The sequence below is a fragment of the Danio rerio genome, chromosome 13 (assembly GCF_052040795.2).
Source record: "Danio rerio strain M-AB ecotype USA chromosome 13, GRCz13ab, whole genome shotgun sequence".
NCBI classification, from domain to species: domain Eukaryota; kingdom Metazoa; phylum Chordata; class Actinopteri; order Cypriniformes; family Danionidae; genus Danio; species Danio rerio.
The window spans coordinates 52191241-52208343 of NC_141033.1; the positions used below are offsets into that span (position 1 = coordinate 52191241).

General features: G+C 39.2%; 2 long non-coding RNA genes across 2 annotated transcripts in view; one reads left to right on the plus strand and one right to left on the minus strand.

The window, feature by feature from the left end:
* LOC147841218 (uncharacterized) overlaps positions 1-12192 on the minus strand; it is a 46947-nt gene extending 34755 nt beyond the window's left edge. The window contains exon 1 of the long non-coding RNA XR_015506515.1: positions 12065-12192. This is a non-coding gene — a long non-coding RNA (uncharacterized LOC147841218). The remainder of the gene's footprint in view (positions 1-12064) is intronic.
* Positions 1-17103, plus strand: part of LOC147841212 (uncharacterized) — a 1204737-nt gene that overhangs the window by 1015295 nt on the left and 172339 nt on the right. The window lies entirely within an intron of this gene.

Sequence of the window (17103 nt, forward strand, 5' to 3'; positions counted from 1 at the left end):
GTGGAAGTATTTCGGTTTCTTTCTAAAAAGATACGAAAAAGGAGAAAAGGTGACAGACAAAGAAAACAACAGTATGCAGGCACTGCCAGACTGTGGTGAAATATAAGTCGGGGAATACGACTAATAACAGTCATGGCGACCGCAGAACACAGCACACTGTTCAGATTGATGCAGACATTGGCTTGTACTGGAAAGAGACCTCTATCTCACTCATGGCTTGTCCTCTCAAGTGGTGGAAAGACAATGCACAGCGTTACCCACTGCTGTCAACCTTGGCTAAATCATATCTCTCTGTCCCAGAAACCTCAGTCCCAAATGAGAGAGGGTTTTTTCTGCTGCGGGGACCATGCCCAGAGATCCAGCTTTTACCAGATTATAGTTATATGATAATTTTCCTTAAAAACCCATCTCTATCTAAGTGAGTGAGTGATTAAATGTTGAATGTGATGAGTTTTCAACAATTTATTTATTTAACTTTATTTTTTTATATTGTTAAATAGTTTTTTGTTATTAAAATTGAAAAATTGAAGTTCCTGTTTCGAAGCTTACAGATAGTTGGCTAATTTGTATGTCATTGATATGTTCAGTGTTAAGGTAAATAAACACTTTTGGCACTTTTTTCGAGTCTTTTCATTAGTTTTGTCTTTCCTGTAAATTATTCAATAAATACCGTACCGTGCCATTCATACTGAGGTATTATCGTACTGTGAAATTTTGATACCGTTACATCCCTATTAAAGAGCTTTTTATAGATGTAGTTTTATGTAAAGTAAATGTTTTACATTAAACTTTTGCAAATTTAACACTGTTTCCATCCCATGAGAGAATCCCAAGAGAATGACATCATCACTTCCTGGGAAACATTTGGCCCGTTTCCACCGAGTGATACAGTACGGTATGGCATGAGTCGGTACAGGTCACCTTTATCAGGCTTGCGTTTTCACTACTAATGTTACCCTTTTAGCGAGCCTGGTGTATGACATAAAGTTTCAGTCGACATCATTCACGTAAAGCTGTACGGGTCGTTCACATATCATATGAGAAGCACTTTTCACAAAACAAACGCTTTATACACATAAATACTATGTAGCCTACTGTTACATCTGCAATTATATAAAATAAATAAATAAATGCAACATATATGAACACATACAGCCCCTTACAGTCTCTGATATGTTACCAATTACAGAAGAACTACACACAGCAGACATTTAGTCCTTATTTGGCTTCAAAAACAACACACACAGAGCAAACAGTCAGTGCAAACCTCTCATCATGTGTCTATAATCTTCACCAGCACATGTAACCTCTGTCAGAGAGTAATTCCTTCATTTTGAGTTCCTAACAGTCCGAAAGGTTATGATAATAGTTAAACACAATAGTTTGTTCATCTTTAAGGTTGCTGAAAGAATCATTTGATCATTTGCTGTTTTGGCTTCTTCTTTGTTTCTTTGCATATCACTTTCTCGTTTGTCCATTTCTAAAAGTACTGGATGTCAGAAGCACTTCAATAATTATGCGCACATTATTATCATCAGCTCAAGAAGTTGGTTATTTAAAATATAGATGCGCGGCTAGCGCACGCGATTTCTCTGGAGAAAGTGAAACCGCTCGTGCTTTAAGACGACCTCGTAAACAAAAACAGGACGCGGCAGATTTTGTTCTTCTTGGCTTTGTGGCTGTTCATCAAGACGACGACAAGCTTTGTTTGAGGTCAAGTCGACAATGGCTTGTTATTATATGTACAGTTGAAAGCAGAAGTTGACATACACTCTAAAAAAAGGAACAAAACCATTTTTTTTAAATGTCTGACGGTAAATCATACTAAACGTTTATTATTTTAGGTCCGTTAGGATTACCCAAATCATTTACATTTGCTAAATGCCAGAATGATGTGAGAATTTTTTTTTTTTTTAAGAATATTTCATTAATTTCTAGACAGCCGAAAATTTACATCCATTTTCTTGGTATTTGTTTAGCTTTGTTTTTAAACTGTACAACTCTGTATCCTTCCACAAGCTTCTCACAATAGTTTGCAGGAAATTTGGCCCGTTCCTCTTGACAGAATTGGTGTAACTGAGCCAGATTTGTTGGCTGTCTTGCTCGCACAAGCTTTTTCAACTCTGCCCACACATTTTCTATAGGATTGAGATCAGGGCTTTGTGATGGCCACTCCAAAACCTTCACTCTGTTGTTCTTACAGCACATTTGAACTCATGTGGCAGTATGCTTAGGGTCATGGTCTGTTTAGAAGACTCATTTGTAGCCAAGTTTTAATATCCTGGCTGAAGTCTTGAGATGTTGCTTCAGTATTTCTCCATAATGTTCTTTCTTCATGATGCCATCTATGCTGTGAAGTGGACCAGTCCCTCCTGCAGCAAAACAGCCCCACAACATAATGCTGCCCCCCCCCCCATACTTCACAGTTGGGATGGTGTTCCTAGGCTTGTAAGCTTTCCCCTTTGTCCTCCAAATGTAACACTGGTCATTATGGCCAAACAGTTCAATCTTAGCTCCATCAGAGCACAGGACATGTCTCCAGAGGTGAGTCCCCAGGGTAATTTAGCAGATTGTAAACTGGCTTTGTTGTTGATTGTGGCTTGTTGATTTTCTCATGTTGTCACACAAGGCAGCAGTGTGTTTGAGGTTTTCCTGTAATACTATTCTACAGTTGTGCCTCACATTAACTCAAATGTTGTCAATTAGCCAATCAGAAACTTCCAAAACCTCGACATCATCAGTTTTTTTCAGAGTCAGAATAATCTTATTGTATGTAAACTTGACTTTCAAAAAAAGTTAGAACAATTCCTCAAAAAATATCTCTCTCATTATTCTGCTTTTAAGCAGAACAGAAACAAATGTGATCATCCTAACTTACCTAAAAGAGAAAACGTTTAGTCACATGAACATTTTTTAAATGGTTTTGTGCCCTGTTATACAGTGTTTGTAAACTTCTGGTTTAAACTGTGTATATTATTACCGTGTAATGTCTCAGCTGTGTGTTTAAAAATGGCGGTTCCTTTTTTTTCCTTTTCCGGCTTGTGTGAAGTATGAAGTGACATAAAACAAATGTTGATCTATTTATATTTATGACAAACTGCAAGCTTTAGAGATTTACATCAGGTTTATTTCTTCTAAGTGCTAATTTGGTCACTGTTTAGGAGCAACACTAGCTTATAAATATCCTTAAGACTAACAGACTGATACTAACATCTAAAAAAACCTGTAGACTTTATTAATGAAGCAATAATAAAAAATAAGAGTCTAAAACTATTGATTGTAATAATAATAATTCTTTATATATATATATGCCGGGGTTAAACCCTTATTCTTTTTTCGAAGGACATACGAAAGATGTTCCTCACTGAGCAGTATAGAGTTCCCCTTCAATATACTGGGGCATTAGGACCCACACAGACCGCAGGTTGGGCTCCCCCTGCTGGCCTCACTAACACCACTTCCGGCAGCAACCTAGCTTTCCCATCCTAACTGCTAACTGCCGGCATTATTGTGTCTGTAATGTCCAAGTGAAGGCATTTCTGACTCATCACAGCTGTTATTCCTGATCAAGAGTGAGTCAAACGTTTACTGAGGTAAAATCTGTGATGCAATGAACATCCTGCGATCTTGGGTTTCATTCCAGCTATGATTCAGATGGCGAATGTGATGGAAATGATTACCGTTCACCGTTGAATAAGATCTGGACTGGCTTTTAAACAGCACTGCATATGCATGTTATATGATTCATAAATACAGTCATGCATTCACATGCCATATGGCAATCAGTTTGTGTTCCTTTATGGAAAACTATAATGAAGACAATATGTTTGAAAAAGATATTATTTGAAAGGATACATCAAATATGAAAAACGCACGAAAAACGTGCGCTAGTAAACACTCATTTCTAATTATTTTTATCTTTGCCATCATGACGGTACGTAATATATGAATAGATATTATTCCAGACATTATTATTCAAATTAAAGCGATGTTTAAAGGCTTAACTAGAATAATTTGGCAAGTTACTGGATAACAGTGATTTGATCTGTAGTCAATCAAAAGCAATTTGTTAAGGGGCTTGAAATATTGAAAATTTAAAAAAATCTAACAGAAAATAATGAAAATATTTGCTGCTCTGTTAAATCAGGAAGTATAAATAAATTAATTAATTAATAAAAATACCCAGGAGGGTTATATATATATATATATATATATATATATATATATATATATATATATATATATATATATATATATATATATATTTACATTACATATTTGTATATTTAAATATATATATATATATATATATATATATATATATATATATATATATATATATATAATATTATATTATATTATATTACATTACATTAATTATATTATATTATATTATATTATATTATATTATATTATATTATATTATATTATATTATATTATATTATATATATTACATTTCTGTCTGGTTTTTGAATCTGATTGGCTGATAGCCAAGCGATTTTTCGGCTAGTAACAGCACTTGACCCGTTTCTTCACCTTTCACCCTTGTGTATTACTCCACCCACATACAGCAACAAGCAGAGGACACTCTACAGTTTAACAAATGTTGCTGCTTTTGGGCAACATAATGTACTTCTGAGGCTTTTTTAGTTGAGATTGTAGTTGTTTAGATTGTAACTATGCAGTTTATTTATAAGGACAGTGCATATTTTTAAATACTTATAATTTCTGAGAGACAGCTTCGGCGGCCATTAGCCTGTCTTGAGCAAAAACGATTACCGTTGTTCCTCCACAAGATGGCGACAGAGACGCATAATAAGCCCTTAGAGAAGAAAAAAAAAAACTTAGAAGATAACAGGTAAATGACTTCAACCGATGACGTCGATCTCTCTCTTTTGTGTGTTGTATTGCTGTATTTATACCGTAGTACTATTATGATATCCCAATCGAGAAAAACTGGGAAATGTCTGTAGACTGATGGCATTTTCTGTTGTTTAGCCTTATAACCTTAAAATGTGAGCAAAATCATCTGTTTTGTCATCACTTTAGACATAACGCTAGAGAATCATTCAAACACTAGCTCTAAAATGGCGTTAGTGAATTAGTAACTGCTTCAGCTACTTCAGATGCAGACGTGAATGAATATTACATACATACAAAAGCACTTTGAGACTCTCACAGTTTGATTTTCTTTTTTATATACACGATTATGCCGTCAAACTGTTGTATAAAAGGCCTGGGGCTTTGTGCCAGTGCACGTCTCCTACCAGTGCCGATATACAGCCATATCGCACTGCTACGAGTGTGATATTGCTCATTTAAATTGCTTGTTTATACATATGTATGGCGTCACAGTAGCGCAGTGGGTAGCACGATCGCCTCACAGCAAGAAGGTCGTGCCCCAGCTGGGTCAGTTGGCATTTCTCCCAATTGTAAGAGTTTGCATGTTCTCCCCGTGTTGATGTAGGTTTCCTCAGTGTGCTCCGATTTGCCCAATAGTCAAAATACATGCACTAAAGGGGAATTGGGTAAGCTAAATTGGGCGTAGTGAATGTGTGTGAATGAGTATGAATGGGTGTTTTCCAGTACTGGGTTGTGGAATGAAAGGGCATCCGTTACTTAAAACATATGCTAGATAAGTTGGTGGCTCATTCCGCTGTGGCGACCCTAGATTAATAAAAGGACTGAGCTGAAAATAAAATAAATGAATGAATGAGGTTGGAAGATCTGTGGTATTTCTAATACTTCCTATGGTGCTTCCTTCGTGTCTGTCACCGACTGCCGTTTATCTGACGTGCATGCGGGAATGGTGGGCGGGGAGAACCAGTGCACTTGCATTTAAAGGCACAGGCAACACTAACCGCTACAATGTACTCACACATTAAACTTCACCTATTCATAAGGGCATAACAAATCATCTGACGGGTATTTTGAGAGGAGCCTTTACAGATACATTCTGGAGACACTAAAGACTTATCTTACATCTTTTGAAGGGAGTAAAATAAGTGCCCTTTAAAAGATTTGTGTTGGGAAAACATGAATTGTGTGGGCATTTTTTTACAGTGTCCTCAACACACTTACCTACTTAAGCATTGAAAAAAGCACACACACATACACCGTCCTGCCACAAACACAGCCCTGCACTGAAGAACAGAGAGATAGAGAAGGAAAAACGGCTACCAGGGGAACAGCGGCTATTCTGGGCCCGCGCTGTGACAGAAGTTCACATTGACATGCTTTCCTAAATGAATAGAGGGGGGAGAAATGGTCTTCTGCTCTCCAGTGTCACTGTTCAGACAGGAAACACCACTGAGACGCATTAGTTGACACACTATTTTAAGTAGGTTAAGGACACACACACACACACACACATATTGACTAATCCACCCGCTTCTCTTCAAGCCCACGTCAGCTTCATTGTCTATTAATATGATTACCCAGAAACAAGACGGCTAATTCTGCTTTACCTCTTTAGTTACTGAAGATGCTGTAACTGGTGTAAAAACAGGACTTTACACTGACACCAGAGCTGGGTGTAGAAAGGTAATGTGCTAACTACGCTTCAAAAAAACGCTAGGTTCCACACAATTCCTTAACGCTGTCCCAACACAACACACTACAACCAATTTAGTTTCTTCAATTCCCCTATAGCGCATGTGTTTGGACTGTGGTGGAAACCGCAGCACCTGGAGGAAGCTCACACCAAACACAGAGGAGAACATGCAAACTCTATACAAAAGCCAACTAGCTCAGCCGGGACTCAAACCAGCAACCTTTTTGCTGGACGGCGACCACTGAGCCACTGTGTCCATTTTTCCATGTTAAAAGGAGTGCTAAGCATCCACAACAGCAATGCACCAAGTTTCTATTTCAGAAATGGTTTCTATTTCGGTGTAGCCTGGAATCAGATCTCTCATTTAAAAGTGACCTACTGTAATCTGCCCCTTTTTACAAGAAATAAAATAAGTCTCTGATGTCCCTAGGGCGTGTGTGGGAAGTTTCAGCTCAAAATACACCACAAGTGATGATTTACACTCACCGGCCACTCTATTAGGTACACCTGTCCAGCTGCTTGTTAACTCAAATTTCTAATCAGCCGGTCACATGGCAGCAACTCAATGCTTTTAGGCATGTAGACATGGTCAAGACGATCTGCTGCAGTTCAAAGCGAGCATCAGAATGGGGAAGAAAGGTGATTTTAAGGTGCTTTCACACCGGCCTTATTTAGTTCGATTGAATCGCACTAGAGTTCGTTTTCCCTTTTGGTGCGGTTCGTTTGGGCAGGTGAGAATGCAGCAATCGTACTCGAGTGTGAACCAAAAGCGGACCAAATAAGCGTACAGAGACCTGCTTGAAGAGGTGGTCATGGTATGCTTTGAAACGAACCTGAAGCGGTTCATTTGTGGTGAGAATATGATCCGTACTAAAACAGGTCCAAACGCAAAAAGTACTGCGCCTTTTGGACTAATCCAGCTGCCGTAGGCCGATGTGCTGTGCATTCTGGGATATAAAGGGAAAATATTTGTTGACAGCGCTTTACCAACAGAGGGAGAGAGAGGGGAAAAACAGTACCTGATGGATCGTTGGTAATATTTCCGCAAGATGAGCATGTCGCAGTTTAGCTAAATTAATACACGCCTCCTCCTGAAGTGACGAGCGATGCATTAAACACTGTTTTCCAGCCGCGGCCGCTCTTCATTCTTGAAGTGAAGTTTATGTATAAACAAATTTCGAGAGGATCACGTGCTTATGATTGCTAGCAGCTGACCCGCATTATCTAATTCACTACGATCCAATCAGATGACTCCTAAACTACTATAAATACCCTGGGGTTTATTCCATTGCTATCTTCGTTTTGAAGAGTCCCCCCTTCCTCCCCTACTCCTCCTTCTTAGACGGGTGACACGGTGGCCCAGTGCGTAGCACTGTCGCCTCACAGCAAGAATGTCTCTGGTTCCTGGCTTTACCAAAACTAGCAGACATTTCTGCGTGGAGTTTGCACTTTCTCCCCGTGCTCACGTGGGTTTCCCCCGGGTTCCCCAGTTTCCTCCCACCGCCTAAAAACATGCAATTAAGTCAATTAAACAATCCAAATTGTCAACATAGACACGCTTCTAGTTAGTAATTAATTTCAAGAGCATTCACTTGCTACAGCAGGGGAGTTCTCGAGATCTACCTGAGCTCAAACTCCCCTCCCGCCTTGCAACGGGAGGGAGCCCTGGGCTCGAGGATCTCATGAGCTCAGGGCTCTCTCCCGGGACAGCATGCCAAACAAGCTTTTATAATTAATCATCAGCTAAGTGTGAACTCTTGAAATGTATAGTTTGTCTAAAGCAGTGATACAATCAGCCAGTGCAGTCGTCCCTTGATAGTAAAAAGCAACATTTTGTGTCTGCCGGTTTTGTTTACCTGCGGGAGTTCATTGGCATTTTCCCGCACGTGAATTCTGACCAATCAATAAGCAGTTTAGGAAATATGTTCAACAACATCTGGCCAATGAGAGATGTGGATTTTGTCAGATGACTGCATTTTGGTTCGTTTCAACTGGTTCAGACCAAAGCCAGCAGTGTGGTGTGAAAACGACCCAAAGACGGCAGAAAATGCAACAATGTATCATTTACTACCCTTGGTCCGGACCAAATAAAGCGAACTACAGATGTGAAAGCACCCTAAGTGACTTTGATCATGGCATGGTTGTTGGTTCCAGATGGGCTGGTCTGAGTCTTTCACAAAACTGCTAATCTACTGGGATTTTCATGCACAACCATCTCTACGGTTTACAAAAAATGGTCAGAAAAAGAGAAAATATCCAGTGAGCGGCAGTTCTGTGGGAGCAAATGCCTTGTTGATGCCAGAGATCAGAGGAGAATGGCCAGACTGGTTCCAGCTGATAGAAAGGCGACAGTAAGTCGAATAAGCACTTGATACAACCGAGGTCTGCAGGTCTAATGAGTCTCCATTTCTGCTGACACATTCAAATGGTCGAGTCAGAATTTGGCATCAACAACATGAAAGCATGGATCCATCCTGCCTTGTATCAGCGGTTCAGGCTGTTGGTGGTGGTGTAATGACGTGGGGGATATTTTCTTGGCACACTTTGGGTCCATTAGTACCAAATGAGCATCGTGTCAACGCCACAGCCTACCTGAGTATTGTTGCTGACCATGTCCATCCCTTTATGACCACAGTTCTTCTGTTGGCTGCTTCCAGCAGGATAACACACCATGTCATAAAGCGTGAATCATCTCAGGCTGGTTTCTTAAACATGACAATGAGTTCACTGTACTCAAATGGCCTCCACAGTCACCATATATCAATCCAATAGAGCACCTTTGGGATGTGGTGGAACGGAAGATTCACATCATGGATGTGCAGCCGACAAACCTGCAGCAACTGCGTGATGCTATCATGTCAATATGGAGCAAAACCTCTGAGGAATATTTCCAGTACCCTGCTGAATCTACGCCACAAAGGATTAAGTTTTAAAGGCAAAAAGGGATCCAACTCGGAACTAGTAAGGTGTACCTATTAAAGTGGCCGGTGAGTGTATAACTCTTTAAAACAGACCCTTTTAGGCTTTGATACTAATTATGGCATTTTGGTGACTGTCGCATTAAATTCAAATGAGATTGTGCTCTTTTCAAAAGAGGGCGGAGCTACAAATGCCTGTGTGTCAGCATAGTGGCAGATTCAAAAACAAAACTAACATCCTATGCTAATGAGGGAGAGATGATCACTAGTGGGTGGGGCTTTTCCTCTTTGATGACACGTACAAATGGAGAATGTCAATCAAAGTGTTTCTGCAGACTGTTTTAGGGGGAAAATAATACTATTACATTTTATTTTATTTCTGTATATGAACATATTTTGGGGTTAAACCATTATATTTTAAATGGTAAACTGTTGACGTGTCATTGTCTACATCATGTCTTACAGAAGTCAAATACTGTTTCCTACAGCTAAAGATTCAGTCATTCATACTCTCTCTCTCTCTCTCTCTCTTTCAGCAATAAATTTGCATCTGCCTGTTTTTCGAGTGAGTCACAAGGAATGGTTGCTCAGTCTCACACACGCACACACACACACACACACACACACACACACCCTGCAGCTGTAATTCCAGGAAGCAGCTGCTCAGCTCCAGCAGATGATGATAGCCTATATCAGGCCTGTGAATCACACCTCTGTTTTGACTCCCGCTTTTTTCTCTCTTTCTCAATCCTCAGACCGGGACCGGGTGGGCAGGCGGGGAGGAATGTGTCGTATGGCGGGGCTCCAGAGGGAGGAGAGGACGGAGATGAGCTCTGACAGGATGGTGCTGGATTATTACAAGGCTGCAGGGCTGGACATGTCTGCACCAAACACACATTACAGACTCACAGCAGCTGCGACTGAACACACACACACACACACACACTCATGCTGACGTCACTGCTTCCCCACAGCCACCAGGATCTCCAGGAGTTTCACCATTAAATTCCTCAACTGCTTCAGGTCCTTAATAAATCACTTTAGTAATCTATTGGAGGAGAAAATGTCTGTTTACACCGAGCATGATAACTACAGTTGAAGACAAACGTATTCGCCCTTCTGTGAAATGTTTATTCCTTTTAAAATGTATTGTTTGTGTTGTTAAATGAAGAGAACTTTTTCATTTACCGTTTCATTTCTTTTATAGATATACAAAAAAAAATATATATATATATATATATATATATAAACGCACCGGCCACTATATTAGGTACACCTTACTAGTACTAGGTTGGACCCCCTTTTTCCATTAAAACTTCAGAATACTCCGTGGCATAGATTCAACAAGGTACTGGAAATATTCCTCAGATATTTTGCTCCATAATGACATAATAGAATTACACAGTTGCTGCCGATTTGTCGGCTGCCCATCCATGATCCCAAAGGTGTTCAATTGGATTGAGCTCTGGTGACTGTGGAGGCTATTTGAGTACAGTGAACTCATTGTCATGTTCAAGAAACCATTATCCTGCCAGAAGTAGCCATCAGAAGGTGGACACACTGTGGAGGACATGGTCAGCAACAATACTCAGGTAGGCTGTGGCGTTGACACCATGCTCAGTTGGTACTAAAGGGCCCACAGAACTGCCGCTCACTGGATATTTTCTCTTTTTTGGAGCATTCTCTGTAAACCCTAGAGATGGTTGTGCGTGAAAATCCCAGTAGATCAGCAGTTTCTGAAATACTCAGACAGCCTTTCTGGCACCAACAATCATACCATGTTCGAAGTCACTTAAATCCCCTTTCTTCCTCATTCTGATGCTCGCTTTGAACTGCAGCAGATCGCCTTGACCATGTCTACATGCCTTAATGCATTGAGTTGCTGCCATGTGATTGGCAGATTAGAAACTTGCGTTAACAAGCAGTTGGACCAAATAAAGTGGCCGGTGAGAGAGAGTGTGTGTGTGTGTGTGTGTGTGTGTGTGTGTGTGTGTATATATATATATATATATATATATATATATATATATATATATATATATTAGAAGATTTATGATACTATTAAGAGTATTGTGAAAGAGCTGTAAATAAAATACGGATGCACCAATTTTCATACACCAAAATTGGTTGCCTTTCTGTGAAATGTGTTTTCATTTTTTAAATCTGTTGTTTAATGAAGAGTTTTATTGGATACATTTTTAAACAATAGTTCTATAATAACTAACTTCTAATAACTTTTAATTTGGTTCTTTTGTCTTTGAAATGATGATAGCTCTGTATATTCTGTAAATTTCAGTATTTAAAAAAAATCTAAATAACTTCGGAATTAGACTTTGTAGTATTTTGGGTATAAATCTGTAGAAAAAATTAGATAAACCTGACATAACAATATAATTTTGGTGGATACTCATGCCCCCCAATGTAACAGCCACGCCAGGTTCTCGCGGTTCACAGTCACCACAATCACTCCGATCACAGTCACCTGCATACTGATTAGTCCTGCACCTGCACATCATCACTTCAGCCCCATAAATCCCATCACCTGACTCCACCTCACAGTCAGTGTGGATTATAATTCTAAAGTTAACTTACCCGTCTCATATCCTGTGATCTCAAGTGTCTGTGTTTCACCTTCCTAGTGTAGTTTCCCTTGGTCCCTTCTCTGGTTGTTAGCGCCATCTTTGAGTTCGTCCATCCATGTTCCTGGTTCTCCTTTTCTCCTCCAGTCTATTCCAGCATCATCCAGTCATCTACATCCACCTGCAATAACATACGTCTTGAACTTTTACATTACTGCCATCCTTACAATAACTGTTGTCTACTTACACCCAAAAGCAAAAAAAAAAAATTAAAAAAAAAAAAAAAATATATATATATATATATATATATATATATTAGTAAGGAGGTCGCTAGTTTAAATCCAAGCTGGGCCAGTTGGCATTTCTGTGTGGAGTTTGCATGTTCTGCTCCAGGTTCCCCCAAAGTTCAAACATATGCGCGATAGGTGAATTGGGCAAACAAAATCGGCTGTAGTGTATGAGAGCATGTGTGAATGTGTATGGGTGTTTCCCAGTACTGGGTTGCAGCTGTAAGGGCATCCACTGTGTAAAACATATGCTGGAATAGTTGGCGGTTAATTACACTGTGGCGACCCCTGATAAATAATGGACCAAGCTGAAAGAAAATGAATGACTGAATGTGAACAGCCCCTGAAGCGGCTTTCACACCGGATGCAGAAAATACTGCGCTATGAAGCATACACATTGCAGTCAGTTCAAAATAGCTCAGTATTCAGCTTTGTGTATATTCTGCTTATGTACACATTAACTGAAGTATGCATGAACAACACATGCTCACTGGAAGAGTTCGCTCAAATAACACTAATAGGCGGGACCGAGGGTGTGTCGCGTTGCGGGGGCACTTTTGATCATTTTGGAAGGGCATTTTCTATCCAAGACTAAAAAGGGCATGTGCACTGCACAGGTTGAGCCCTATGTGTGCACGTGCCTGGCCTCTTGACTTGTTCACTGACAATTAAATTTGACTGTTTCATTTAATTTTAAAAGGTCTACAGAATTACTTCATTATTATGATGCACTTTTGGTTTTTAGCATTCAGAATTTTCCCTTTCAAACAATAATTTTAATTTCATGTTAAATATAAACATGCAATGACCTCATTTAGATAATGAACTAAACATGTAAGGGTGTGTGCTTTAGAGGTCAGGGACATTTCACCAGCCAGTCTGTGTTTGATTTTGAGTGTGTGTGTGTGGAATGCACTACGTGCTGCTTCAGTCTGGAGTTTGTCAGATTTCTGAAATAATGAGTGCCGATGTGCATGTGGTGCTGCAGACGGGTCAATCTCAGCTCTAAACCACACAAACACACTGATCTGCGAGGTCAGCGGCGGCTTTCATCCTGCGGACGGGAATCTCTGTTTGGGGGAAAACACAGGGGAAATGCGTTCGCTGCACAGCCTTCAGTGAAATGCCGGAAATCCTGCTGTGATTGTGTCGCTCGGAAAGCTTTCAGCTCAGGAATGTGACCTACATTCTCCATCCGAGCCTCCCTCCCTCACATTGTGTCTGAACACAGTAAACACACGCCATGCCCACCGCAGTACGAGACTGTGGGGTCTTAAAGCATTTATTTTAGACAATAGGCTACATTTATGACTTTGCATTGCAGCCAGACACTGCAAAACTTACATTTAAAGGGACAGTTCACCCAAAAATAGAAAAGAATCTAATTTTCTGACACTAAATTTGTATCTTGTATATGCTTTTATTAATTTCTTTCTTCTCTTAAACACAAAACAAGATATTCTGAAGAATGTTGGAGGGAAAAAAACTTTTTTTGTGCATTCTGGAATATCGTATGAAAAATTATTAATGAAACTGCCAAGAAGTGTATCCATTTTTAAAAAATAAGTGCATAAACTATGATAGAAACACATGTATTAATAATAATAATTCCAGCATGTACATTAGTAAAGTGATGTGATTTAGTTTGATGTGATGATGAAAATGTGCATGATGGGACGTATTAATGGAATTTGCATTTCCAGCACATTGTAAATCTGAAACCCCTCAGCCAAAGTCTGTCATCACAGTGGTTCAGTATTATTTTTACTAGGGATGTCCCAATCCAACACAATCTCACGGCAATTTGTAACTTTAATTTAGCGGCTAATTCGTATGAATTCGTACAATCTAATTCGTATAATTTAGTACGACTTGCTCATCCCCCAACGACGGTTGGGTTTAGGGGTGGGGTTAGGTGCCACGCCTCCTTTTTAAAATCGTACTGAACTCGTACAAATTCGTACGAATTGGCCACTAAACTGGCAAAACGTAAAATACTTACTTTTTCTTGTGAGATCAGGCTGCCCAATCAGGTTTTCGCCTTCGAGTCCGAGTCATTTGATTTCGAGCATCTACCGATACCAAAAACCTAATACGTAATATATTGAAAAGAATAAGGAAGAGTGAAGAAACAGATCCAGAATGTTCCTTATGTTTGTATTTAACCTTATTTTAACATTCAACAACTCTGTTAATAAACAGACCTTGAACAATCAGGGGTCCATTCTTCGTACTTTGCTTAAATGATCTAAGATTATTTGGCAGATCCTGGATCTTTTAATCTTGATAACTGATCTCTCGCTAATTTGGTTCTTCAAAGAAGTTCGCGAATCAGATTAGAATGTCTGGATGAACTGATCTGAGATCGCTGCGTGTGTTATGAAGGACAGATCTATCATCCTCGAAATCATGATCAGCAATGCAACGATTGGCTGACGGCACAGCAGCGTAATGACATCATCTGATTAATATTCAATTATCCATGTGAGCAAAATTACATCAAATTAGCAGTAAACGGCTTGTTAAATATGACACGCAATAACCTTCCACATTTGTTGTGAGCTGCAGGCTTTACACTTTCATGTGTCAAGAGTATCCTCATGTATTTCAATGTATATCAGTGTATTTAGTTCTACATTTAGAGAAGATTTTCTTTATTATAGTAGCCATTTTTTTATCGGTGTAAAGAATAATTGGTTGTTTACAAAGGCATTTTGATATTGGTAAAGGCGTCTGCAACTTTTTGTGATACATCAAATCACTGGTATATTAACTATCAAAACATGTTCATGACTGCTGAAATGTATTATTGCTTTTAAAAAAAAAACTCTATTGTGGAGATTTAAAGTTCTTATCAACAAGTTTTCTCTGTGCACCACCAGGTGGCAGTCTTTGTACTTTCATTTCGAGGGTGCAGATTGCATAAGTTTTATTAATATGTATAACTTTATTTATTTTATTAATAACTATAACTTTATATATATATATATATATATATATATATATATATATATATATAGTTAAAACATATTTACCATTTTCCCAAGTGTATATAACTACTAATGTAAGAAATATCAGAATTCGGAACGTACTTTATTATCTTTGCTTGAACTGAACCGATCTAATCCTGTTTACATGAATTGAACCTGCTCCCGATCAGGTTTGACCTAGCAGAACTGTTGCTATGACAACAACTCTCGGATCAGTTTTGAAGAACGAAATGATCCTGGATCATGTCAAATCGTCAACATCCAAATCCAGCTAACTGAGTAATCCACGTACGAAGAACAGACCCCAGGTAATAAATAACATCAACTCTTCACTTTTGGACTGTAGTGCAACAGTAAATATAAAAAGATCTAATATCAAAACGAATGGCAGCTTAACTTAAACACCAGGCAGGCAATCCCAAGTTTACATATCTCACAGTTTGCTATGGCAATGTTGTGGCCATCAACTTTATAATACCTCCAGACGGCAGACATACTCGCGCTTTTCGCTTGAAGCTGCACCTGTGTTCTACTTTGCTGGCATTTAACCAATAGCATCTCTACAACAAAGTGATGTCATGCCGCATGTGTTGTTTCTGTGAAGTCAAGAAAGAGGTCTAACTGTGCCACCGCATACATATTGATGTGTTACAAAATAATGAGAATATATACAGTTGAAGTCAGAATTATAAGCCCCCTATGATTTTTTTCTTCTTTTCTAAATATTTTTCCCAAATGATGAATAACAGAGCAGGGAAATGTTCACAGTATGTCTGATAATATTTTTTCTTCTGGAGAAAGTCTTATTTGTTTTATTTCAGCTAGAATAAAAGCAGTTTTTATTTTTTAAAAGCCAATTTAGGGACAAAATTATTAGCCCCTTTAAGCTATATTTTTTTTCGATAGTCTACAGAACAAACCATCGTTATACTTGCCTAATTACCCTAACCTGCCTAGCTAACCTAATTAACCTAGTTAAGCCTTTAAATGTCACTTTAAAGCCTGGTTTATACTTCTGCGTCAAGTGACCGGCGTGACCCACGACGCATGCAACGCGTGTAGCTGTGCATTTATACTTCTGCACGCTGTCTCTGTTGGTCTGCATTAACACTTCCGAAACGCTAGTGGGCAGTGAGGTGTAAATGTTCCTCTGTGTCCAGTTTCTTCTCTGCTGTTTTGCTTTTCCTGAACACTTCCTGGATGTACAAGTGGCTCTAACTCGCTCATTTTGAGGCAGGAACCGGCGGACGAGCAACAACTTTAACTATGAGGTAAACACAAAACAAAACTTTCCTTCCGGAGCTCCTTCATGGGACTCTACACTTGTAAACAATCACTCCATCAGTCTCGCACCATTCGTCAGCGCTACCAAGCCGACCAATCACAGAGCTTGCGCTATGCGTCGTTGCGATGTGTAGTTACAATTTTTGAGAGGTGCACATCAGCGACGCCGACGGCCACGGCGAAGGGCTATGCGTCAGCGCCTTAGCATACGCCGACGTTTGACACAGAAGTATAAATCAGCCTTTAGCGTTATAGAAGTGTCTTGAAAATTTCTGGGCAAATATTATTTACTGTCATCATGGCAAAGATATAAATCAGTTATTAAAACTATTATGCATTGAAATGTGTTGAAAAAATCTCTTAATTAAACAGAAATTAAGAGAAAAAAATAAACAGGGAGGCTAATAATTCTGACTTCAACAGTATATACAAATTAGAGTCCTGATCGGGAGGTAATGTCCAAGTCCGATCGAGTCTGAAACCACGTGATC